We start from the raw sequence: 26,162 nt of genomic DNA on the forward strand, positions 1-26,162 counted from the left end.
CCCCTCTCCTCTTCCCTGCTGTGTGTGTGTTTGTGTGTATGTGTGTGGCCTTCTTACCTCACCAGATGCTTTTGGAAAAACATCCGAACATTCATCAAAACAGCAAAACAGCAATGAAGATAAGACTTCATTATTTTTGTATGACTCTGCTTTGTTTTGGAGCGTGTTCTCCTCCTTCAAGACGCGGGCGAGGGATTCCTTCATGCGCATGCCAAAGGAAGGGAGCGACAAGCAATGGGACATGGAGACCAAAAGCAGGCTGCAACTAGTTCCAGAGCCATATGATGCCACCAAGTTTCTGTCTCTGATTGGAGCTTTCCTGCACCTCAGATAAGGAAAACAGGATTCTGTTTGTTGGGGTGTGTTTGTTTGTGTGTGTGTGTGAGTGTGCGCGTTTTAAGGTGCAGTAAAACTTTGTAGAGTTTCTTGCCTTGTTTTTTTTTTAAGTATAAAAAAAAAAATGATATGAGAAAAATGATACCAACAATCTTTCATGGCATTGGCCATAAACTAACTTTCACAACCATAAACCGTACATAGTTATATGACTTATTTACCAAAGTGGGAGAATCAAGAATTTTAAATGTTTTTTTTTCTTCAAAAGTTATATTTGACACAAATATAGTTCTCCTGATGGCAAAATTTTTGAGAAGTATTGTAAATGTAGTCTCCATATAAACAGATGTGCCAGGAGGCAGTTATTTAATGAAAAAATAAAGTAAAACACTGAAATTAGAGCAGACTGTAATGAAAGTTTCAGAAAATACACCACATCTCAGCCAGAATAATATCAATTCAACTTGGAGAGATGCTGAAATGCAGAGACTTTTAAAAAACTGAATAAAGAATTAAAATTAAAGGAAAAAAAATAAGCTAAGTTCATATCGGCGTCGACAATGGCCGTTCAAGCAACCACTTCCAGTGAAAGGTCTACCAAACATGCTTATATGCTCATTTCAGGGTTAAAAACTCCCACTTTCACGTGCAGCTACTCACATTTTTAAGACATTTCTCTGGCTCTACATACTTATGTTGAAAGTTTTACCAGGTTGAACTTTGACCAAATTATTAACTCAGGTTTGGTAGTGACGTATGAATGGCATCCCCTTCAATTCACAGAAGTATTAATGTTTGAACATTGAGTATGAAAATGACTTAATAACTGTGGTTTGTGCTCAGCTGGAATTATATGACACCAAGTCTTTCATATATTAATAGGATTCGGGAGAATTGCACCAAGCCTTTTCCAACTGGAGGCATTGAAAAGTATTGAGTGGTAATAGTCCAGGGGCTGAATGTGGTTCAAGAAAGCGCATCACATGTCCTGTGTCAGTAGCATGAGTATGAGCATCCAGGACAGACTTTAACCCTTCCGCTCTCCTTGACTTGTTTATATTAAAAGTGGGGTCATTTGGACCCCATAAGAGAGCACGACAGTAACAATAAATTAGTAAATTTTTTAAAAGTCTACGTTTCTATTAATCTCATTCTTGTACTAGTGCACTAGCAGTGCTAATTTAAAAAAGAATAAACACTTTAGCAAACATCCCATATCTAAATTCTCAAGTAAATACAACAACGGCGGACTGTTTGCAGCTAACAAATATTACTTAATAAAATTTTAGGGTGTTTTTTTTTTTTTTTCCTCCGAAATCCACATTTCAGAAAGCTAAATGCACAAGTGTGACAGTGTTAGTTCCAGGCTTAAGACTTTAAAATGTTTAAGTCGTTCATCCCTCCCTCTCTCCCAGATTCATTTTTAATATGCCAGACATTAGCGGCAGAGATGTTGTCAGAGGCGATGGAGCAGCATTTGTGCGGCACTGGCGTGTAATTGTGCCATCACTCGACTCCGTGGTGTGTTTTCTGGCTGCTTAATGATTGAAGCTGATAAAACAAACCTCTAAATATAAAGTTGAAGAATCATTAAAACCATGTAAATATTCCCCTCCAATCCCCTTACACTAATCCTCACCATGGCCAATGACACTATTCATTACAAAATCATCAGCTTTGCAACATTCCAGGATTTTTGACTTCAGTCATCTGCATATGTGTGTAGGAAAGGTGGGGTGTGTGTACATGTGTATGGATTTATAAAGTGCAGGAAACAGTCGTGTTTATACGTCTGTGCAGGTAAGAATGAAGGTTTTTATCTATGACGGTTTTTATCCAGGACAAAATTGCATAGAAGGTCATTTGTTTTTTGACCAAGTCAATTAAACCATATTTAGTTTGTTGACTAGTTTAGTTTTATTGTAATTGGCATTTTTTTTTCATAATATTGTCAAAAAAACAATAAAGTAAAATAAACAGTTAATCAGAACATTTTTTTTATTAATTTACTTTTTTCATAGTTGGACGAAATTCTGTATTATAATCTTCACCTAAGAACATTTCCTTACTATGTCTTCAGAGGTCCTGCTTATTAATAGGCGATGGAGTCAAATGCTGCCCCCTGGCCTCCCAAGGGCTGACAAAGTGAAAATATATTTTTTTAATATGCATTTTGCATACGTATTGTATTTGGTGAAATCTATTCTCTTGCTGTATTTTCACTAAGCTCAAAGAAGAGAAAAACAGTGTCTTCACTGATCTTGAAAAGTCAGCTTTTAGCTACTGATTTACATACTTAAAATTCAAAAACAGTTAACACTTATTTTTTATGTCATACTTTTAGAAGTAAAACAAATATCTATTGTGTTACTGTTGACTGGATGGATTCCTTTTAAACTCCTGGATCTTCAGAGCTTCTAGCAGCTTCTCTGAATGTCTTCAGATGCCTCCTGAAGCTTTAGTTGCAATCCAAATGAAAAAAAAAAACCAAAGGTTACTTTTGCACTCTCTTAAATGGTTCTCAACTTTTCTGCACTTTCAAACTGAAAATTTATCTTTAGCCATTGACTGTATCTGAGGATTGGACTGAGCAGTCCCTCCCCAGTGGCGTTCCGAACAGGAATTAAATGCAGGTTCCAAGAAGCTAATACCCCATAGACTATGTCAAAACTCTCACCCTAATACCTAACTACTAAAAAACCATGTGCGGGACTATACAGATTTTAAAAGCAATTTGGACGCCATGCTCACTACTTTACTTTCATTTTGTTAAACGCCGGATATGACGTCACCAATTTCACAAAGTGAAAATTGAATTAATCAAACATTTCACGACACCTATTTGTGACTCCACTTTTTTGTGAAAGTGAAAATTTGGATGGTTCATTAAAAAATTATACTTAAATGTTTTGTTTTTTTCGCAAAAATTGGTTGACCGCACTGCATTGTGGTATATGTTTGTTGATGTAGTGAGCATTGATGCACGCTAGTTTTTCGCAGACTTCTGGGAAATTTTTAGTGCATTCATTTTTGGATTCTTGGATTTTAGTAGATATTGACAGCAGTAGAAAATGGTGAACGCACTATGTAGTGCACTATGTCGAATTTTCTTCTAGTGCAACTTAGTGAAGTTATAAACTGGCCAATCAGATGCCACAATGAAAGTCTTGTTGAATGTTTGAAACGTTTGATTGACAGATTCTCTTGAGTCCGCTTTTAAGTGGCCGGGGTGTGGCCTTCCAATAATCACGCTCTTGATTAGCAAGAGTGGTTGCCATAGAAATGTTGGGTCAGAGTGACTTGAACCAAGCACTGCTTACTGACATCGTCTGGTTCCAACATGACGAATACAATTGCAACTGGTGACAATTCTATTGGAGCCAGAACAAAGCCATTTTCAATAGGTGATGTCACACACACTTGGTCCAGTTCTTGTATACAGTCAAAATCTTTAGAACAATAAAGTGCAGATTAGTCTTTTAATTATTTTACTTAAAATATATTGACAAATTCAGCCATTTTAAACATGCCAAGATAGTGTTAAACAATAGCAGATCCAAACTTTTTTTTATAAATGCAATAAATTTTCCACATGATGACAACAAAAGAAACGAGCATCTCAGTCAACTATCACTGCACCAAATGTAACCAGATCCAATGTACACAAAGGAACACATTCATGACCACTGGTGCAACAGTTTGGAAAAACCCAACTGTAGTTATTTTATTTTATTTATTTATTTATTTATTTTTTATTATTACATCTGTCTTTTATTATTTGAATATGCTTACATTTTCAGGTTCTAACAAAAAAAAAACACTTCAGATAATCCAAAAAAATTAACAGTGTTTTAAGAAACAAAATTCATTGAGTTTGGATAATTAGTTAATATATTTAGCAGATATTACACAAAAGCTCTATTGAATAATAATAATAAAATAAAAACATTAAGTGTCTTCACTGATTTGTACACATACTTGGATTTATCTGACTCTCCTCCAGATGTTCTCAATTATGTTTTACAATTCTGAACATTTTGTTTATTGTTGGCCAACTGGACCTCTAAAATAAAATCCATCCAATTGTAAAATTTGGCTGGTGCTGTTTTTAAACGTTATCCTGTTTTACGAAACAAACTAAAATAGAATGTTAAACTATTTTCTTCAAAACAGGCATAAGTTCGTGACAAACTTGGTAACAAGGTACCTGCCAGCAAGATGGGGGAGAGGGCCTCCATTACAGACCAAGCAGTGGGTATCAGTGATCTCTCCCCCAGGTGTGTGTGTGTGTGTAGCCATAAGAGGGCTGAGGCACCCTTCTGCGCAGCCGGTTTGAGGAAAGATTATCATGACAAATTGGATAAACATCTCGTCTGTGACAGGATGCTGATGGAGGGTCCGCCTGCCCACACACACACACACACGCCACACACACACGCACATTTAGGACGGTTGGTTTGTTTAGTCACAGACGAAGCGTGCGTATTTGCGTGTGTGTGAACCCAGCCTAAAGGCAGGTAACAACAGGTCTTCCTCCGCAAACAGAGAATGCAGGTTCTCAGGTGTATCTGCCAGCTCTGCCTCAAATACTTCTTGCGTGAAGTGTTACTCAACAAGGAGTTTAAACTGACCTCACCTGTGTTTCCATCTTACATAAGTTTAATTTTAATTTCTCATGTTAGCAAAGTAAATAAGGTTAAAAAAAAAGCTTAAATAACATGAAAGTGTTTTGAGATGCAGCTAATAGTGATGTTCTATTGAGTTGCCTTGAATGCTGTATCATTTCAATGGATTTCAGCCCATTTGCAGCTGGGCTTGTTCAGCTTCTTTAAGTAAGTTTGAGTTTCACTTGACAAAATTCTGATACTAAACTGTATGTAAAGTTCTTTCTGCGCTGTCATCCTGTGAAGGTCTTTACTTTTAGTTTGTAAAACAGACCAAAGTTGATTGAAAAATAAGGATCCTGCATGTTGGACTCTAAAGACGTTTAGTCAAAATAAGTAAATTATGAAGCAAGATAAACAGAGACTTTAGCATATCCACTTTGATCATTTTTTAATGACTCTTGATAGGTTCAAGTCCTTTTCAAGAACTTTTTATTTTGTTTTTGCAACTTATCTCTTTTAGTTGCTCCATTTCCACTTTGCTCCACAGGGGTTCATGCTGTCATATTTGCAGGATTTTCAAGGCCAGTTTTGTCTTAATTAAACCAACATGGAATCTAAAGTTCACCAAGCAGATGACAGGGACCGAGAGAGATGCACTAAAACACTTCAGAGTGTGTTTATTCATTGTGTGAGTGTGTGTGGCATTGAGGGGTCACAGGCTGTGCAGTCTGCTTTGCCACGCTTGACTCCATGAATTTAAGACTGTTATCCACAGAGCTTTTAGGTTAGATCAAACATTACATCTAACATTTTTAAAACCCTGCAAAGTGAAGATAGACAAGCAGGGTGTTCACAAATGGAAAAACTTGGAGGGAATAAAAACTTTCAGGGTCATATCTGTCTCAGTCACCTTTTTCTAGCTCTAATGACAATGTTTTAGTCAGTCTTTGACATGTGCTGATCAGATAACTACACCAACTCTAACTAAAGAACATTATCTTACCCAAAGAAGGCTTTCAGTACCGTCTCATCGCTTCTGTTTTCTCAAACCTTTCATCCAGTTTGTGTGGAACGAAGTAAGAAGGTAAATTAGTGATACAAAGCTAGTTTCTACTAAGCAAAATGGTTCAGTCAAGCTTAATGAAGGCTGAAACAAAAGCTCCGACTGAGCATGGACTCTGATTCATTTGTTGACTTCATCAAGAACGAGATATAAATGGAAAAGACAAATCAGTTTGTGGACCTTCTTTTAAAAAAATGCTCAAAAAATGTGCTTCATGTAAAAGATTCGACTTTAAGCGTTCAAGGGGGCTTGTAGAACTGCAGTCATTTGGCATTCTTTTGTTTTTTTTTCCACAGCAGATGCTAAAGTGAATATAAAAGAATCATTACTTGTTATGAATAACAGTTGTGCCTCATTTTAAATCTAAATATAATATGAAATACGAATAATAAAGTATGGATTTCACAAAATTATGCTTGTGAAAATGGATTAAATCACTAAATTGAAAAGATTGAACAGATTAAGTCTATAAATGATCTATTAACTAGAAACTGATTAGCACAAACCATACATTCTTTATGTCATACCCAATTATTAAAAATACATATATAATTATTTAACATTATGTGGGTATTTTTCTACAGGATCAATTTCCACACCTCTTTCATTTAGTCTGTTTATCACTAACTTGCTTTCTAATTGTGAAAAATTATGTAAATAATTTATACTAAAAGTAATATCTGAAGCAGCTAAACAACTCTGAGATCAAAGTAAAATTCAATTTAACATCTAAATGTAAAATAAAAAAACTGTGTGTTCTTTGCCAAACTAACTACAAACTTTTATTTTGAAATTCTTCAAAATGTTGCTTTGAAGATAATGAACAAGTTTGGTTACATTATATATGGTGAACCTGGTTATTGAAATTTCTCATCCATGCCAATAAATAATTAAACATATGGAGCTAATATGTTTGTCTTAATTTCAAAGTCCCACTCAGATTATCCTTTGATCTATTTTCACAGTATTCTCAGTGATCTACAATTATGCAGTTATAGGGGAAAATTAAAAAAAAAAACTGTTGTTTTCTAGGACCTAGTTTCTGTAGATCAGTAGTAGTTTATTTGGAACCTGCTTCTGAAGGTGGAAATGTTGGTGTGAAGTAAGCCCCACCCCATACTAGCTTACAACCCCTCACACCCAACAAAAATGGCAAACAAAATATGAGCTATCCAACCATAGAGCCGGATGTTAGATCAGACAAGGAAAATGAGGACGTACATGGATCTATTTGTCTACAAGTGGACTCATTATAATGCTGTGGAGAAGAGAGCTTGAAGCCTGCCAATGTAGATTCTACGTCACACCTACAAGCTTTTTCAAATGTCATACATTTCGTCTGCTTTCAACCATTTGAATAAAAAAAATACTCAGAAACACAGTTTTAAGCTTAATTTTCTTTTTATAAGTGCTCAATCACAAAGAAAAAGAAAAGCCACAAGAACATGTTAAAAACGCCAAAAAAAGCATGATTCCCATGGAAGTGGGTCTTGAAAAGTTTGTTGGTCCTGATCGAGTCCTCAACCTTGCATTTTGTTTCAGAAATGGACATTTCTGTTTCAAACTAAAGCTTGAAAGCAAAACCACGTGACTAAAGATCTCTGCAGCCATTAGTCAGGGATTCAAAGCAACAAAAGAACCAATACTGGAAGTCCTACGCCATGCAATCATTGACTTTAAATTTTGGTGACCAATTTTGAACGTGTGAATCAACGTCAGATACTCTTTTTTTACTGCTTTGGTACGATGGAAGGCAGTTACTGAAGTGTTCATGATAGATCGTCAGGAAAACAGTGAGAAACATTGTGTATCACATTAAAAAAATGTTTTAATGAGCTTTCATTTAGACCACATTTCAATGACTTCCTGTGTCTCATTGTTCCTCAGTGTTTACATTCCAAACTACATTCCATAATGCCCTGCTCGGTGGCCACTTTGGTTCAGTTGTTCTGAACCAAGCATATTCAAACCGAGGAAACTCAGGGCGAACGGAAGCTTAGTCCGATTGGAAACGAACTGAAACCACCTTGAAAGATGGTTTAGAGAGCGGTTCCTATAGTCCTGGGTCCACTCGGGTGTATTCAAACTGAAAATTTGTTCCAGATTATTGGGGGGAACGAACCGGTTCATTTAAAGCTGACCAAATGTGTCCACTCTGAATTCACCCTGAGTTTAAATGAAGAACTATCCAGGATGGCATCACATTTACTTGTGAAACTGTTGCTAATCTTTCTAAGATCAAAGTGAGGAAAGCTCTGTGTAAATGTACATAAAATTCCAGAAAACTTTCTAGATCAAGGAGATAAAACTAAAAACTTGGTGAGTGAGGGGTTTCTTTTTCCAGAGTGTGGAATGCACCAATATATGAAGCTGTTTGCAAAAGTCTCTTCAGAATTGTTCAACTTTCCCTGCATTTTGAGAGAGCCAGACTGCACTTCCTGTTGGTGAAAGCTACAGAGTGGTGGCGACAGTCCCTAACAGGCTACAGAAGGGAGCAAAAACAGAGCTGTCCATTTGAGTTTTGGTAAACAGTAGTGAATGCTGATCCTCAACACAACAAAATACTCACACATCTCCCTGTGCATAATAGATATGTCACAAGTTTATGACTTTCTCTCCCTTGCACATAAATAATACCATTGTAGTTTAAAACCTACTCAATACAACGTTGTCAGTCTGCACGCCGCTAAAAATACATCACACAAACAAACAAGGCTGTTAGAGAGTGTACGCAAGTGAAAGAGGCCACTAATCAACCAACAAAGAGCTTATGGAGGAGAAGAGAGGAGAAAAGACAGAATGTTGAGAAGAAAGAAAACAAGATAATTCACAACAGAAATGGTACAGAGGGAGCTAACCGAGACAGGAGATGAAATGAACAGATTTAAACAGCAAAGTCATGACGAGACAGAACAACCGAAGCTGGTACGGAAAGCCTGACCTTTGGAGGCTCAGTCTGATCCTCTTCAATCTCTTTAGGACAACAAGTTATCTGTTTTAAAATGAAATATAAAATAATGAAGCATATTTGTTTTATGTACTGTTTGCCTTGTTTGGAGAAAATGTTTTGTTTTTTTCCAAATTAAAGTTTTAATAAATGTAACCCGAGCCTTTTCATTTTTGTTAATATCAAATCCTGACGCACAGTATCGAAGCAAGTCAACAGAAAGGGTAACCAAACTCTGAAACGAGACACCAAGGTTTGAAACTTACCCCTGTCTCCTTTGTTCCTTTCTTGTTCTTTACTTTTCTGCCTAACTACTTTAGACGCTCTTGCACAGTTGTTATGCAATAAGGCTGCAACCGAGGCCCCTCTTTTTTTTTTTTTTTCTGGCCCCTAAACTTACAATGTTACTTCACATGGTACACATAATGGTTTGAGCAAGAAACCACTGCAAAAAAAAAGTGTAAGATGTGGCATAGAAACAAGTAAAATTGGTGTATTTGCTGTAATATTAACAGACAAATGAAAAATAAAGGTGTATATTTATGGTTGCAGTGGACAACAAACGAATACTCCATTCACAGCTGTTCTAAATCATGATGATGCAAACATTTTCGGGATTTTCAGAAGTAGTCAGGATTTTTTTTCAAGGACAGGTAAAGAAAAGCTGGAACCAAAAGCTTCAAAGGGTTTGTAGACTTGTAGCATCAAACAAGAGCCGAAGTTTGATGTATACCTATAATCAAGCGGTCATTCACCTGCTGGGGTGATGAAACTGGTGACAAACTTTGAAGCCTCAGTTTGGCCTTAAGTCACTTTATGGATCTGTGCTGCGCTCTGTAGAACCAGTGGAAGGAGAATTGGAGGAAACATGTCTTCCAGACTGGTGACCTTCTGGACACGCCCGAAGCCAAAACCCAAACAGGAAGTGGTTAATATGAAAGACCACCTGAAACTACCAAGAGATGATGCATCAGAGGTGTTGTTCTGAATGTCTATTTCATTTGAAAATTATTAATATTGAAACAATTGACTGTGTTAAAAGGAAATTGATTCTTAAACTTTACACTGCTTACCATAGGAGTTAGAAATCAAGATATTACACGTACTTGTATCATTTTATCGGTAAAAGCAAGGATTCTGATTGAAACAGTCAAAAGAAAAAAGTAATCCAGTGCAAAAATCAGCCTCAAGTAAAACAAAAAGTGATGAAGAAGAGGGAGAAATCTAAAGGTTCATATGTAAAGGTCAAAAACTGGTGTTGGAAGCTGGAAAGTTCTGTTTAGGTGAACAATAGCAGTGTGCTAAACAGAGGGTAGTGAGCTGTCTTCTATGGCAGATGAGAAGAGAAGTGAAAAAAAAACTGAGTGAAATTGGCCATTTAAATGTTTTAACCATAAAAACATTCTTTTTTTTTTGAACCCACGTTATCCCTTACATGATCACGGGGCTGCCAGAGCCTTTCACAGCTACTGTTGGGTGAAGTCAGGGTACACCCTGTTCCATTAAAAAAAAAAAAAAGAAAGAAAAATGCACCTTAATTGTGTAAAACCCTATAAACTCCATTTTGTGTCTGAAACTCTTTGAAAACTTGGTTCTGTTGGTTGGGTTTTGTAGGATGGTCATACTTTATGTTTTTCCCCATGGTGTGACAGGGCTAATTTAGAGCTTGAACACAGGAAATGACCTTAATCCCTTCAGCTTTCTCTAATCTGCAAACTCTTTCTGTTCTTCATGCTCCAAAAGATTGAACAACACACATATCCTTGTGCAGCCACACACATAGCCTCCAGCCGGTCAGTGGTCAATGGCAAAGGGGATCTCTTTCAAGGTGATTAAACTTTCTCCTCAAGACAACAAAGAAATAATCTTGGGCACCAACAATAATCTGAGTGTCTGCTGTTAAACCCCCGTGCTCTAGTGAAAAGGCCGTCTCACAGCACGAGGATCAAATATGTATTTTCATGTCTGAATTTGGGAGTTTTCACCTTCATCAGGAGAATTTGCAGATCCAGGATCTATCAATCATCTAATTTTTATACCATGAGGAATAGAGCATGAACCTCCTTCATAAAGAATAATGCGCTGGCCCAGCCTCTGGGACCAAAACGTGCCAACTTCTGGATGCAAGCCAGCTGATTCTTTTAGGTGTGGGTCCTTTCACCTTGGTGATGATGTGAGAAATGCAGATGGACTAACAGCGCTGAGCTCCAAGTGCTGCCAAGCCACACAGCGCTCTGTCAAACGCCTTTTGGCCTCTGGCTTACTGGTTATTACAGTCTGTTTCCAAGTCAACCCAGCCCCCACCAAAATTATGATTTGAATTCTTGTCTGAACCCTTAAGTCCATGTTTTATATTAAAATGGTGATCGGGATCGCCTTATTAATGTAACTCAACTGTAACAACCATTTTTTCACATTTCTGCAAAAGAAAAACAACGTGAGAAAACAGAACCAAAATTTTGACAGTTTTGAAAATATCTCTCCTTTATTTCCAAAACTAATGAATTACCACCTTAAATATGTTGAGATCTCAACTTTTAAATTATAATTTTATCATTTATGCTTAAATCTACTATAAGGCCTAAACTGCATGGAAACTTTGTTCTTAATAAATAAAATGCTTGTCAATAAATAGTCAAAATAACTAACAGTATAATAACTAATAATGTATAATCCTATTTAAATTACAACACATTACTTTTAAGTACAGTAGTATCACATGTCCATTATGAATTCTGAGTCAAGATTTAATTTTTTCTATTCTCCGCAGAAATGTTCAGCATCTTCTAACTGTTTCATTTGTTTAGTTCTGTAAGGAATTTTGGGGGAATATGCAGGTTTTTGACTCTGGCTCTCCTTTAATGGAGGTTACATTGTAATTGTTCTGCATTTTTTTACTTATAGGTGTTACCTTTAATTGTAAAAGTTACTTGTAATTCATTCAGGATATCACCAACATTTTTTGCTAAATAACTTTTCATGGTATTTTATGGAGATAAACACATTTTAATTAATGATTGTAGAACTTATACGATACACGTTTTCTATGGCTGACTGTAACATACATGTAGATTTTATAATGTCACAGTTAATATTTTTCCCACAATAAAAAAACAAAATTCAAGTTGTTTTTTGTTTGCTTTTATTTATTTATTTTTTTAAGATAATTCTTTTTTTTTTTTTACTTTTTAGAGCAGATTAAAAATCTTGCAGACACTTTGAACCACATTAACAAAAATAGCAACACAGTTCAAAACAGCAAACACAACACTTAAAACATCAATACGCTGCCCTGAGCAAATAAATAAATAAATACTATACTTTAAACAATCAAAAGTAGAGATTGTGCTGTTATTAAGAACAGACGATGGAGACTCTTGGGGATGGAAGAAGAAACAGAGAAAAGAGTGACATGACTGAGTTCATTCTTGTTTCACAGAGGAGAAAAGCCTCTTGTCTGCTGTTCTCACACTGAGAATGTATTGTTATTTGTTTTAGTGGCAATCAATGCCATCAACCAGCTTCTGCGTGCACTTTATTAGGACTCTGTTCTATTATCACTGAGAAGAAAATGAGGAAGGATACAGTCAGAGATGAGAAGAGGCTTGAGGCTGTGGAAAAAAGACAAACATGAAACAGCAAATAGAAGGAGACTAGATGTAGTTTGACATTAAAAAGTAAAAAGTCAAACAACAAACTGTAAGATGCTGGGAGAAAGATTTTTTAAAAAGCTAAAATATGATCTTCAACTGCATGTACATCAATCACCATGTTATCTGGTGAAGTCCATGACCGTTAAAGTAATGGTACTGCTTTTCTGCAAGAAGAAAACAGGAGGATTAGCTTTAAGTGCACATCACTTGTAAAGTGAAACAGTTTGAACATACAAAAGCTCACTTTAAGCCAGTGTTTTTTTGCTGCGGGACACTAGTGTGCCATGACAGATTGTCATGTGTGAATTATTTAGTTTCATGTAACCAGTCTAAACCTGATTTTGCCACAACTTTTACCAATTGCTCTCATTTTGGAAACTTTTAAACTGTCTCTGGAGATGGTAGTCTATCTGGCATCAGTGCCGCCAGTTTCTGCACTACATCTCCCAAGATTCATTGGGTCAGGCAGGGAGGCATTGGGTCCCATCTTTAGTCTTTGCTATGACTTAGCCTGGATTCGAACTCATAACCTTTCAGTCTCAGGGCAGGCACTCTACTACAAAGCCACTGTATTGTGGCCAACAGGCACATTTAACTTAAACTAAATGTAAACAATTGTTTTTTTTCCCCATAAAAAAAACCACATTTATCTAAAGTCACATTTTTCTATTTAGAAAATAAATAAAAAACTATTTTTAAAAAATCACTCAAGATTCTGGAGGGACTTGTACGTCATCATATATATATATATATATATATATATTTTTTTTTTCAGTTTTTGATTGCTTGTGTCCCTTGTGATTTTTTGCCAAACATAAAAAGTTTTACCTTGGCCTAAAAAAGGTTGAAAAACACTGTTTTAAAACCCCTCATGCTGTGAAAATGTCACAATATATTAACATCAGCATATCTTGTAAGCACAGGGGTGAAGGTGTCATGGTTTGGGCTTGTTTTATATCAGAGAATCTAGAAAACTATGAGCTCCTCCAACTGCAAAATATTAAAATAGTCGGCAGTGCAAGATTGACTGAAGCAAACCAAAACAAAATCTTAGATTTACAGAACATTTTAAAAACGTTAGTGTAAATGAAACTGGCATTAAAGTTACCAACTTCTCTTATTTACATGATTGAATGTGTTTGGTATTGTTTATTTTCCTTTGACCCTTAAAGTTTTATCCTGCGGAGGTTCAGTGCAGCAGTAAAGATTCAACAGCAGATTTCTTCTCTAAATACCTTTGATCCATTTTTTTTCCCAGTCAGAGTGTGTGTGGCCCTAAATGTGATAAAGGCTCTTTTTGTTTTTTATCTTCAATCACACAGTGATGAACAATGTAGGGTTTCAGTTTCTTGCCTAAGGACAGTGCAACTAATGAAGAATTTAAACTAGAAAAAACTTGGAGCTGCTTCTCTGGCATTATCACTTTTCATACTTTCAGACAATTGGGGGCTTTTATCCCCACTCATTTTTAGGTATTCAAAGCCATGTCCTCAGTTTATTGACATTATATGCAACTGAAAGTTTCTAAAAATACTAAAAACTGCAAAAGTGTTCACATATTTTACATTTTTTCTGCCTGTAAAATTATACAACAGCATGTTTTGGAGACTAGATCACGCAAACTGGTCAAAAATACTTGTAACTGTAACTGACAGGCTGATGTGCTTCAATGTTTGTTTTCCTTGTTAAGTGTTACAAAAGACTTGAAGGATCTGAGACATCAGTGTGATTACAGTAAACAGAGCTGAAGTGCTGCTCTTTTCTGTTCTCTGTTACATCCAAAGTTGACTGAAACCTAATTCTCCACAGAGACAGCAGTGAAGATTTGCTTAACACAATGTATATGTTTTAATATCTAGAATTTTGGGAAGTTTGTTCAAAGCATGCATGGGTTCGGTCTGTCAAATACAGAAGAAAACTATGGGACATATTTTAGCAATCAATTTAATTAAAGAGCACCTTTTATCAACATGCTGTAGATTACAAGGTGCTTTACATAAAAGGCCACATAAAACAACAATAAAGCACAATAGATTTAAAACAGCACTGACAGATAAACAAAAAAAAATGAAGGCATGCTGGTTAACACTTTGAGGAGGCATTAAAAAAAAAATGACAAATTACAAATGAAGCCTATAAAAGCTATAAAATAAGTTGATTAAATTAGTTATTTAAATGCTAAGTTAAAAGGATGTGTCTTAAAAATCTCCACAGATGTAGAAGCGTTCAGATCCTCAGGTAAGTTATTCCACAGATGAGGACCACGATACTGAAAAAAGGCTTCACTGACAGTCCTCAGGTATTTCTTTATTTTTTTTTCTCACAAGAGCTAGTAATGTAAAACAAACTTCATCCAAATCTTAAAATAAATTCACTTCACACAATTCAAAAGTCTGATAAAAAGCAGACCATTCTGCATCCCTGGTCATTCGCAACTCAGATTTGAGCACAGAATATAAATTATATTTGTCAATTTATAACTTTACAATTTTTTAGACAACATGCCTCCCATGAAAGCACAGGGTTCTGGTATTTCTTCGTATTTTTCTCAGCATCAACCCCATTCGACAATATGCAGGTCTCTGATTCGTTGTGGTGCTTTAACTGCCGTGATGAGTTATGTGCAGCATCAATCCTGTCTCCTCATCTGGACCAACAGTGATCAGGATTGCCAGATTGACTTTTGGTCATCGCCGGGCCCCTGGCCCATGTCGGCAGCCCTTGTCGAGTGCCCGTGCTGCTACTATACAATTCTTAACAATCAGACAGTGGCAGTGGGATGGCAGCCAGGGGCAGGAGAGTGGCTGGATGGTAACAGTCTTAAAATGACCAATCATCAGACGATTTTTGGAGCCTTGAGCCTTGTTTCCATAGAGTGGTCCGGTCTGGTAAGGAGTCATACAGTACGGATCAGTTAATTCTGGCGTTTCCTCTCAGTCAAGCCCCGCTTCAACTGAGCAGTTAGCTTTCACGGCGTATTTGTGGCTTCTATATATTGCAAACAAGGTTGAAAGTTACAGCTCTAGAATTGATGTGAACACAATTAATAAAGTCTGACTGACTGATGAATTATCTCTGATTTTATCTCACTTTATGCGCCTTTATATAGTAAAAAAAACATTGACGTGTGCCTCGTAGTCCGGTGTACCCTTTGGTGATGAAAATACATAAAATCTTCTAAACTTTAAACCACTTCTCAAGAATTATATACACTTGGTCTGTGGTAGCTTTGAACATAGACTGGAGTCATTTGAAGTTGTTTCAAATCAAACATTTGTTTAACTGCTTTGTATGGCAACCTCACAAATGGCAGTATTTCAGATTAATGGAACACATTTAAAATTCACACACCATAAGTACATATTTTATTTAGTTTTGTAATATTAAATAATATTTTTTTTCTAATTACATTCTTGGACATTTTAATATATATATTTATGTATATATGATAAAATTGGGAAAATATTAAGTCTTACACACTAAAAAGTGTTTTTAAGCTTTACAAGATCAACAAGATATTCTTTTAACAGAAGAAGAGGATTTGACTAAATTTAACTGGTTTAAGATGAACTCATAAACCGCCGCGTCATCAGAGCTGCCCACCAACATCAGCAAGTAGGATCCAGGTTGGACCACACTAAACTGTGTGTATGTTTGAAAAGGTTGAGGGCTTTCGTGCTTTTCCATAGAGAACAATGACTTTGTTTATGTTTTTGACAGCTTAACCTTCTTCCCTTTTGCGCACACGCATGTGCACACACACAGGGGATGGTTCCTGAATGGGGTTGGAGGTTAGCAGCCGGTTACACGTGACAAGTCATGGTTAATTCCAGCAACACAAAGGATGCACTGGGCACCGGCAAATTCTTTTTCTAACACTCTCACACATCGGATCATCCCATCACTCCACTGGGCCATTGACTGGACTGAAAACAATTACAGAAAGTATAAAAGTCCTATGCACTTTAAGTCACAACAGCTTCAGCTAAATCTGAATAGAATTAGTTTTAAGTCATCTTAGATGTCACAAGTGGATTCGGATTATCCATTATTCTGCACTGTCTTGATTTTCTAAACACTTCAAACTCATTCCCTTTCCTGTGTTGACAAGTTTTAGAATTTGGAGATTTTATTAGCTCAGATTCTTAAAATTGTAGCTTTCTAACTTTTCAAACAGTTGTTCAGAAATTAAAACACTTTATTATTTTTAATAGCATGTGATACACCTAAAATTAAAAAAAAAAAAACAGCAATTGGAGCATTAAGAAAGAAAAGTTCATGATTTTCAGTCTTTGTTAAGGAAGGATGGTTTGTGCTATGTCTACAATATTGCAATTTACTGCAAATATGTTAGTTTGTGCTGAGATTATGTCTTTTTGGACCCATTAAGTTCTTTTGATTTATTTACTTTTGTACATCTTATTTTGATTTTTTTCTGTGGATTTTTTCCTCAGGATTGTAACAAACATTTACATGCTGTGAGAGCAAAAAAAGCTTGTTTTTGAAGATTTTGCTCCAGATCCTTATATTTTTGTATTTTAGGCCATACAATGACAGTAATTTCCTCCAAAAAAATGTTGTTCTCACAATAAAAACCAAAATAAAATAAATGTAAAAGGCTTTATTAAAACACACACACACACACATGTCCAAGTCCGCTAAAGGCAATATAATATAAAAAAAAATACAAATAATTTAACATTAAGTTGTCTATAACTTTTTTCTTTTGTTCGATGCCTGTGAATTATTTGTGTCTCTTTAAAGTGGTTTTACTTTAACTGTGGCATCAACAGCATGTGTGTGTGTCAATAGTCTTTAGTTCACTGTTTACTGATTAATCTGACATCCATCACTATCAACTTATGTCCGCCCCCTAAACAGAGTCATCAGTGATGGATCATCCTGATTTGTATCAATAGAAAACACTTAATCAATAAGGTTAAACACACAGATGTGGTTCTAGAATGTGGGCAAACACTTGTGTGTGCACGCGCGTGTGTGTGCATTTGTGTAGAAGAGAAGAAGGCTAAAGATGGGCGGGGGCAAGGGTTGTTTGGTCTGATGTAACTGAGCCAGTTTCATCACCCGAGGCATGGAAGATGAAGTGGAGGAAGAGACAGAAGTGACATGAAGAGTGTAAAATGGCTCACACACACACTTGTGCTGGGTGTCAGCTTCCTCAGGCTCCCTGTATGACTGTGAGTTATGACCATAGCCATGAGATCATTTACACTCAGCTAAATAGATAGCCGGCGGCTACTCTTCTCTGCTCAAGAGGTTTTGTGTCTGTGTGTACGTTTGTGTAAAAAGTGTTGAAAGCATTTTCACAGCAGATATAAATAAATAAATAGTAGACTTTATGATTTTTCTTTTCAATTTGCTTCACAATCTTTATTGAGCAAGAGTGTTTTGTGGATTTTACAGTATAGGAGCCAAAAAGAAAAATAAACTGGAAAATAAAGGCACAATTGAGACTTCACATAAAAATACAACACGTTCAGTTGTACAGACGTGGACAAACAATTCACTGGAATCATCAAAAACTAGAGCGGTCAATCGATAAGAAAAATTGATCAGATTAATCACACTTTTGGATGGTCAATAATCATAATATTTTGCATGGTAAATGTTGACAATTTGACAACATAAACAGGCCAGAGAGATTTTGGTTTTCCTTCATTTTTATTGTCCGATTTTTTTATTTTTTTTTTATTTATCAAGTGTTTGCCCAGAAGTGTAATTCGTGTGCACAAAACTCATCAACAGTTAAATAAGAAGAACTCTAAAGACTTTAATGTCTGCAGCAATAAAACAAAGATGATGACATACAGCCATAAAAAACAAAAATTGTGTTTCTGCACATTAAATGAATTTTTACCATGATCTGTAGGAATACTCAATTCTGATTGGCTGCTGGATGTGGATGCACCATATATGTCTATGATGAACACCTAAAAAATATAAATAAAAAAGAAAAAGAAGTTCCAGTCACACTGTCAAAACATTCTATCTCACTTCTTTAAAACAAACCTTTCCTTCACCTTTTGGACAAAAAAGGGTAAAAGATGAACTTTTTCTCTGAAGCCTGAACCGTCTGAGCCAAAGCGGAAGACGGTCGCTTCCCGAGGTGTAATTCATTTGCATTAATAAATGTTAATGCATTTTTTAAATTTATTAATCACATGTGTTATTGTTGACAAACCCAACAAAATATTAATTTGCTGAGTCAGCAACAATTTCTCACATGTTTGTGTTTAATGTTTGCAGAAATAATAACATACTTAGTTAAACTTTGAAATTGGAAGCAGGTTAGGATTTTTTTTTTAAACAACAACAGCAAAAAACTAAAAAAATACAAGAAATGTGACAAATGACTAATTATTATTACTATGTATTAATTTTTTATTTTTTTGAAACGTTCTCTGAATTTTAAAGAAGTCGCTATATGCTCTGAGTCTAGGATAATTAAACACACAATCAGAAAATAAGTTAAAAACTGAAGATTCTATTTGCAAGTAAAGACAGTCGAGAGACAGTCATCTTTGTTTTCCATGGATGCAAAAGTTTGTCGTAGTTTGGGGAACAAAAGACATCTCTCATTTATGGAAACCCCTGCTCTCTCACAGTGAGAAAGGAAGACACTAATTCAATGGGAACAGCAATATTAGCCACATTTGTACTTCCAGTTTATTCAAATGTGGCAAGAAAACACAGCATTGTAACACACAGAATAAATGCACAGTTACTTTGAATAAAAAATTAAATAGAATAAATTTGAAGAAACATCTGAAAATAGATATTTTTTTCTGTTGGTTATCCTGCGTCCCTTCTCCTCAGTCATTAAGATGAATCCAGTTCTTGGAAATCCTCGTCACCTCTGACAGAAAGTCTTTCGTTTGCCTTCATGCTTCCATCTTTTGTCTGCTGAGCTGATATTATGTCATCAGCATCACCTACAGGGAGAAAGAGTAACACTCTTAATGTGAGATGCTGAAACAGGGAGAGCTGCAGCTTCATCTTTTGTGTAACATGTATGCCGTCCACCTTCCAGGAAGTCAAGGTTTAAGGAAGAATTTGTAATATTTTGTTTTAAAAGACGTTTGACAAAACAGTTAATTTACTGGGTTTCGCTTGCTGTGTGTTGGGAAATAATGAATTCTAAATTCAATTAACCTCTGAGAATAACATGACACGCTGATGGAGGTGCCACGTAAGGATGAAGGCTTTCAGTTAAGTAAAAACCGCACACACATTCCCCCATGCACAAAATTCAATCATGGCTGTGCTGCTGCCTGGGGGCACAGACTGTGGAAACCTCACTATGCTGGAAAATCACCTTTTCCATGTTATTTTACACAGAAGCACCCACCACTCACACAAACATACAAGGTCGAGCTGAATTTACACAAGGCAGCAGGCAATCCGATTTTTCTTTTTTCCCCGTTTTGTGGTTTCAGCTCATGCATGCCTCACCTGGAAGAGCCAGAAAAGGGTGTGACTTCAAGAGGCATAACATTTCAAATCTGGGCCTCAGAGAGTTAATGTGATCTTGGTGACAATGGAAGGTTTGGTGTTTGATGCTTGCTGAGCGAGACTTGCATCCGCATGACACCAGATCGGACCGCCTGCAGTACATGCTGGAAAACTCTGAGTCACTGTATTAAGTGACACTCGAGCCATTTTAATTGACCTCAATCACAGAATAATGTCCCTGATTGTGGATGATTGGACGACCTAAACTAAATAGACATTTCTAAAATGAGCAACCAGGAAATAACCAGAATGCTTTACCAGAGAGACAGATTACATTACAGGTGGGACAGCATACAAACTAATCGATGATGAGGAACCAAACTGAAGAAAACAACAACTAACTGAACTAAATTTTATCAATCTCAAAGCCAGGTTAAAAAGTAACAATCACAGATAGAAGAATGATCTTACACACAAATAATGATAATAAAAAAGGTCAATGAAATAAGATTGAAACTAAGCTGTGTATTGTTAATTGGCATAAATAAGTACATATAAATCTTTTTGTGTTTAAAAAAATCTAAATTTTAAAGAAGAAGCACTGTTTATTTCAAAGTGACACTAATAATTGAGCTAAATAATTTAAATTTGAGTTTTCAGGATAGTGCTTGATGAGTTTTCCTTTGTAAGGGTGAGATATAGTATTATATACAAAGGGCTCGTATTAACAGAATTTAGTGGTAATTCACTAAATTTCTTTAAGACTCTTGGGAAATGACATAAAAATAGTAAGTTATATGTTTTTAAGTAAATATAATATTTTTATTTGAAACCAACAACATACATTTTTTAAAACACTTTCATCAGTCACAAAAAAGGGGTTCATTCATTACTAAATGAAACATATTGATAGTATACTGAGCAGAATATCATAAACTGAGAAAAGAAGGCAACACTTTTGTTCTTAATGTTACATTTTATTCAGAACAGAAGGTTTTAGTGAATAAAGTTAGGGTCGGGTTATCAATCCTTTTAGAACTGCACCAATATGGAAACTTTAGGGAAGTGTATCTAATATTAAAGAGTACAGTCTGTGTGTTGATGCACTGCATATAACTGTATTGGTATATAGTTTGTATCTTTATATCTAAATAGGAATCAATCACAACAAATTCCTATTGTAAAGCTATTGATGTGGATTTTAAGTTAGTTCAGTGTTTTAGAAGTAGTTGTTTGAGCCCAAACATGATCATATCTGGAAACATAACAACTGACTCCATGAACTAAAGTCTCTGCAGGTTTCTAGTATTAGAAATATTTCTGAAGCTTGTGCCACAACTCAACTTGTCAGAAAAAGAATAATGCGTGAACATCTCATCAAATCACCCCAGCTTTAGACTTTAGACTTCTCTCTGGATTGTACATAGCAAATTAAAGGCCAGGGATTTTTTTTTTCCCTTTTTTATAATTGTCTAGTTTATCATTTTACTACAGCTAGCTTTTCTCTGATGGGCTCCTTTTATGATTTATCAAAGACAATTACTGCATGACTTATTTCAGAGGCCCTTCGGCTGTTAAGGACCATTAATGTGCGTGAGTGTGTGTCAGCTGGAGTGTGTTTAAATAGTATCACATAATTGGAGTAACAGGGAAGGAGCTAAATTGTCTTTAGGTAGGTACACCCTTTCCATTCAAAAATATATAATTTTATGTGTTTATCATCATTTGCAAATACAATTTAAATAGTGGGAGAAAAATATTTTTTGAATGATGCAGGGTTATATTTATTTTGGACACTACACATTTTTTTTAATTGTGTAAACAAAATGAATAGAACAATATAGAAGGTTAATTTCATTGCATTCTCTTCCTCCTAATGAAGTGAAGGTGGCATTCTGGTCGGTGCAGCTAATTGAACAGCTGAGATTACAGCAGTCGCTTTCCTCTTTGAAAAAAGGCCATGTTCATTAGTCACTGCCATATAATGTTCACCCTCTATAGGAATACGTACAGACTAATCTAAGCAGAGAGGGCGGATGATCCTAAAACTTCCTGTAATTAAAATCTCAGTAGTATCGATGGTCAAGACTGCGCTTATATATTATAAAAAGAACTTAGTGTTATTAAACCTCTCAGCAACACAACTTTTTGTGTTCTCTATCAGTCTGTGTTACAGTTTCTTGGTTTTATTTTCTTTGTTTGTGAAAATATTTTTTTTTTAAGTGATGAACATTTAAGCTAAACCCTAAACTACAGTCTTGGTTTCCATGTCCACAGTGGTGTCTGCTCGTGACTCATATTCCAGCAGCTCATGTTCCAGTTCATCTTTGATCCTGAGCCTTGTGTTCTATTTGGATTGTTCTTGGCGATCACAATCTTTCTGGGCCTCACATACACACAAAAACAGGTGCCAACCCATGTTTTGTGGACACAATGGAATGCACTACGTGCTGAATTTGCTTGCGGCACACAAGGCCCTGACCACTATAAGTAATGTTGAAATTGTTTTTTGTGCTTTGCACCCGTTTTCAGCTAATGATTGGATATTTAAAATCAGTCAGCTTTCTATATTAAACCTGTTAAAGTCTGATTTTTATTTATTAACCTATATATGTGAGATTAAACACACTGTTTGTATCCATTTTCCCAAGTTGAAAGATCTAAAGAAATCTACTCCTAGTAATCTGATTACAAATTAGTTAATTTCACAAAGTCATAAAAATATATATATTTTTAAATTTTGTCTTGTACAGCCTTAGAACAGCCTTTCTTATCGGTCAAGATTAATTTAGGATCAATTTCTGATACTTTATAGTTGTAACTTTTTGCTGCGATGTTTGATTGCTGGAGTCTCTGCAAGTGGAACTGAGAGACCCAACATATCTTTATCAGCCCCCAAAAATGAAACTCCTCTCTGATTCTGTCACTTTTCTATCCCCTCCAGACCCCATCCTCCTCCCCTAACCTCCATTTGGTTACCCTGTCCAACTCAGTGGGATCTCTCTTTTTTTCATGCTGTCACTCTGCCTCTCTTGCCCCCTCCCTCAGGGCAGAAGCAAACCACGCCTTGAGGCCCTGCTCCCATTGTGTGCCCTCTGCTACTTCTGTTTGGGGCCTTTGTGTGCCGCTAATCAGCCGTGGGGCCATGCTCGGCCCCAAGTGTGTGTCTGGAAGTGTGTGCTTTTTGTGTGTGTATGTGTGTCCCTTGCCCTCATTACGTAGCCACACTGGGAGGCCAGCATGGGAAGTTTCTGCTGCACTATACACCTTCTATCCTTCCACCCCCCATTCTCCCTTTTGCTGCTACTAACTGTCCATCACTTACTTCCTCCCCCTCTCATCTCATTACCCCAGGACTTGAAGCAACGCTGGTCACAGTTTTTAAGGAAAACAGCACCTGTTTCAGCCTCAATTATAAAGTGATGTTTCAACCAAGGAGGCAATCCTTGTTCAGTTAAAAATATGTTTATGAACAAAGACTGTTACCTTCATACTTACTGTCAGATTAAAACAGATTACATAAGGGTGTAATATGTAAACATTATTTTGTAAAATAGAAAACGGAAGAGAGATTTTCTATATCTTTCCATTCTTAATGTACACGATAAAAAGTTTCTCTAAAGATTTAAGTGCCTCTCGGAAGCTTCTATTTTCTGAACACTGCCTGATTATTTGCTGCTAATTTTAGCTCTTTCTTTTTTGTAATTATTGTGATTCATCATTCTCAAAGCAACACATGAACGGTAAACGTATATTGAGAGGATATGCCATAACTGATAAGGTATAGTTTATGTGCTGTTAAGAAAACTAAACTGTTGACATTGTATCTGCTTATGTCATTATATCAATTAATTTTTCCTTGTTCCAGGTTTTACTTTATCCTGTTAAATTTGGGTGTTTGGGTCCTTCTCATCCACTTAGCTAGAAATCTGCATTTAATCTGATCAGATACTTTCTCTGCTAACATAGTGTGTCACTGTCAGCCCAATGTCTTAAGACATTAAACTTCATTCAACAACTTTGTTTGGTGCATCATCTTTAGTAAACCTCAATAGTAATGAAAGTTGTGATAGGAAACAATTGCAAAAAGGTTGACATTAATGAGCCAGTGAAGAAAAGTTGCCCTTTCATGCACCCTTGCATCACTGCCGGGTGTCCCTTTACTCGTATGCTTCTTTCTCACTCCTCTTTTGCTTCACACCCATCTCCTCTGTCTTTTTGTTTGCCCCCCGTCTCCCCTCCTTTTTGTCACCATCACGGCCATGATGCATTACCTTTCTGGGTCTTTAAATTTGTGTCCATTTGACACCAAAGGAGTTTGACCCCTCCTCCCACTACAACCAAACTCTATTTGGTAGAAATTATTTTAAATAATAGGTGTAACTATTACAATTTTTAGTATAACTTCCAAAAACAGCTTAGTATTAAACTTAAAATGTCCCCATTAAGAGAAGTCCCCATGGTGTGTGGCACAGTGTGAGTCCTCATGATGTGAGTAAAGCGAGCACACACACACACACTCATCAGTCAGCAGAGACATTACTATCTCAGATTTCACTGTGAGAATGAGAGCATCTCCCCACCTCTGTCAGTTTTCTCTCTTCTTCACCTGAATTATCACACAGTGATTATGCTTCCTGAATCCTGCCCTCCTTTCCAGCAACTTGGCTCTAGGTCACCGGCTTTGTCAATTTACTGACCCATATACAGGTTACATCATGTAATGAGGCTGTGTGCTTGTTTCCAATTCCACTCTCAAAGACTTGTTTGAGCTTCAGAAACAAATTTGGAAGAGGGATTTTGATCCTCAGTTTAAATATTCTACCCCTCAACAAGACTGATTTAACCACATGCCGTCTCTTCAAACACAAAGGACCTTTCTTTCAGTCGGTGAAAGTTCTTATTCTTTCAGGTGATGTTGTCTTAAAGTTAAGCCATGGAAAATGGCCTAAACATCTTCTTCCTTGAAACGTTTCACCACTCATCCAAGTGGCTTTATTAGTATTAGCTTTATTTCAGTTAAAAAACTCTGTCTCTTTATTTGACCTATATTGTAAAAAGTATAACTTGCAAAACAGTATGGAATTTTACACTTCAGTATTTATTTATGTACCTTCGTGCACAGATGCCCTTTAGGATAACTGTTTAAACAAGTCAATCACTTTGTGTGTTTTATTTCTTTTTCCTTGTGATGTAATTAAGCACAAGTTTAACATGTCGAGATTAAGATGTGATTGTAGCTTTATATGAGAATTACCTGCGTGTTCCAACCCAACTAACTTAAAAAACTGGTTTGACAGGTGTTCAAATTTTCTGATGATTTATGCTTCTTTTTTTAAAACAGATTACAATGACGCAGTTGCATTTCATAACTAGCACATGTTTGCATTTGACTCTCTGGATCACTGTTGAAACTATACAAGTTTTCTATCCGCTTTTGTTGTATTTTTGTTTATCTTTTATTGAATTAATCAGTGACACAAGTAACAAGCTATTCATCCTGGATTCATTCAATTTTAAAGACACAACCTAATGAACACATGTTTACTTTAACAAGTACACTTTCGTTTTTAAATCACTGAACTCACTCTGTGTAAATTAATGCAGTAACCTACCGTATTTTCTGCCCTATGGGGGGTACAGGATTATGAGGCACACTGTTAATGAATGCCATCACTATCAAACTTGTATCATGTATAAGATACACCCAACTATAGGGTACATTACATAATAATGTAAACATTATGTAAATATAAGGGAAGACTATCTAGTGCCCTGAATTTTAAAAGTAATTCCGACACCATTCTCACAGCTTTTTTTTTATTTTAAAACAGCAGGTATGACGTCATTGATTTCACGATCTAATCAATACGAGCATTTATGACTCCACTGTGTTCTGAAGATGAAAATGCTGATGGTCTATTAAAAAATTACATACAGGAACTTAGATACATGAAGGAATTCGGACATGGCCAACCGTTTCCAACCTGTAAAAAAACGACTAACATTTTGACAGAGTATATCAAAAAACCACTTCTACGTCAGTAAACACAACCAGCATTAATCATTAACATATAAGGAGC

General features: G+C 36.0%; 1 long non-coding RNA gene across 1 annotated transcript in view; it reads right to left on the minus strand.

Annotated features, from left to right (window-relative positions):
* Nucleotides 1–17,969: 17,969 nt before the first annotated feature.
* Nucleotides 17,970–26,162, minus strand: part of LOC112150501 — a 78,634-nt gene continuing 70,441 nt past the window's right edge. The window contains exon 4 of the long non-coding RNA XR_002919969.2: nucleotides 17,970–19,559. This is a non-coding gene — a long non-coding RNA (uncharacterized LOC112150501). The remainder of the gene's footprint in view (nucleotides 19,560–26,162) is intronic.

The sequence above is a fragment of the Oryzias melastigma genome, linkage group LG4, assembly GCF_002922805.2.
Source record: "Oryzias melastigma strain HK-1 linkage group LG4, ASM292280v2, whole genome shotgun sequence".
Classification (NCBI taxonomy): Eukaryota; Metazoa; Chordata; class Actinopteri; order Beloniformes; family Adrianichthyidae; genus Oryzias; species Oryzias melastigma.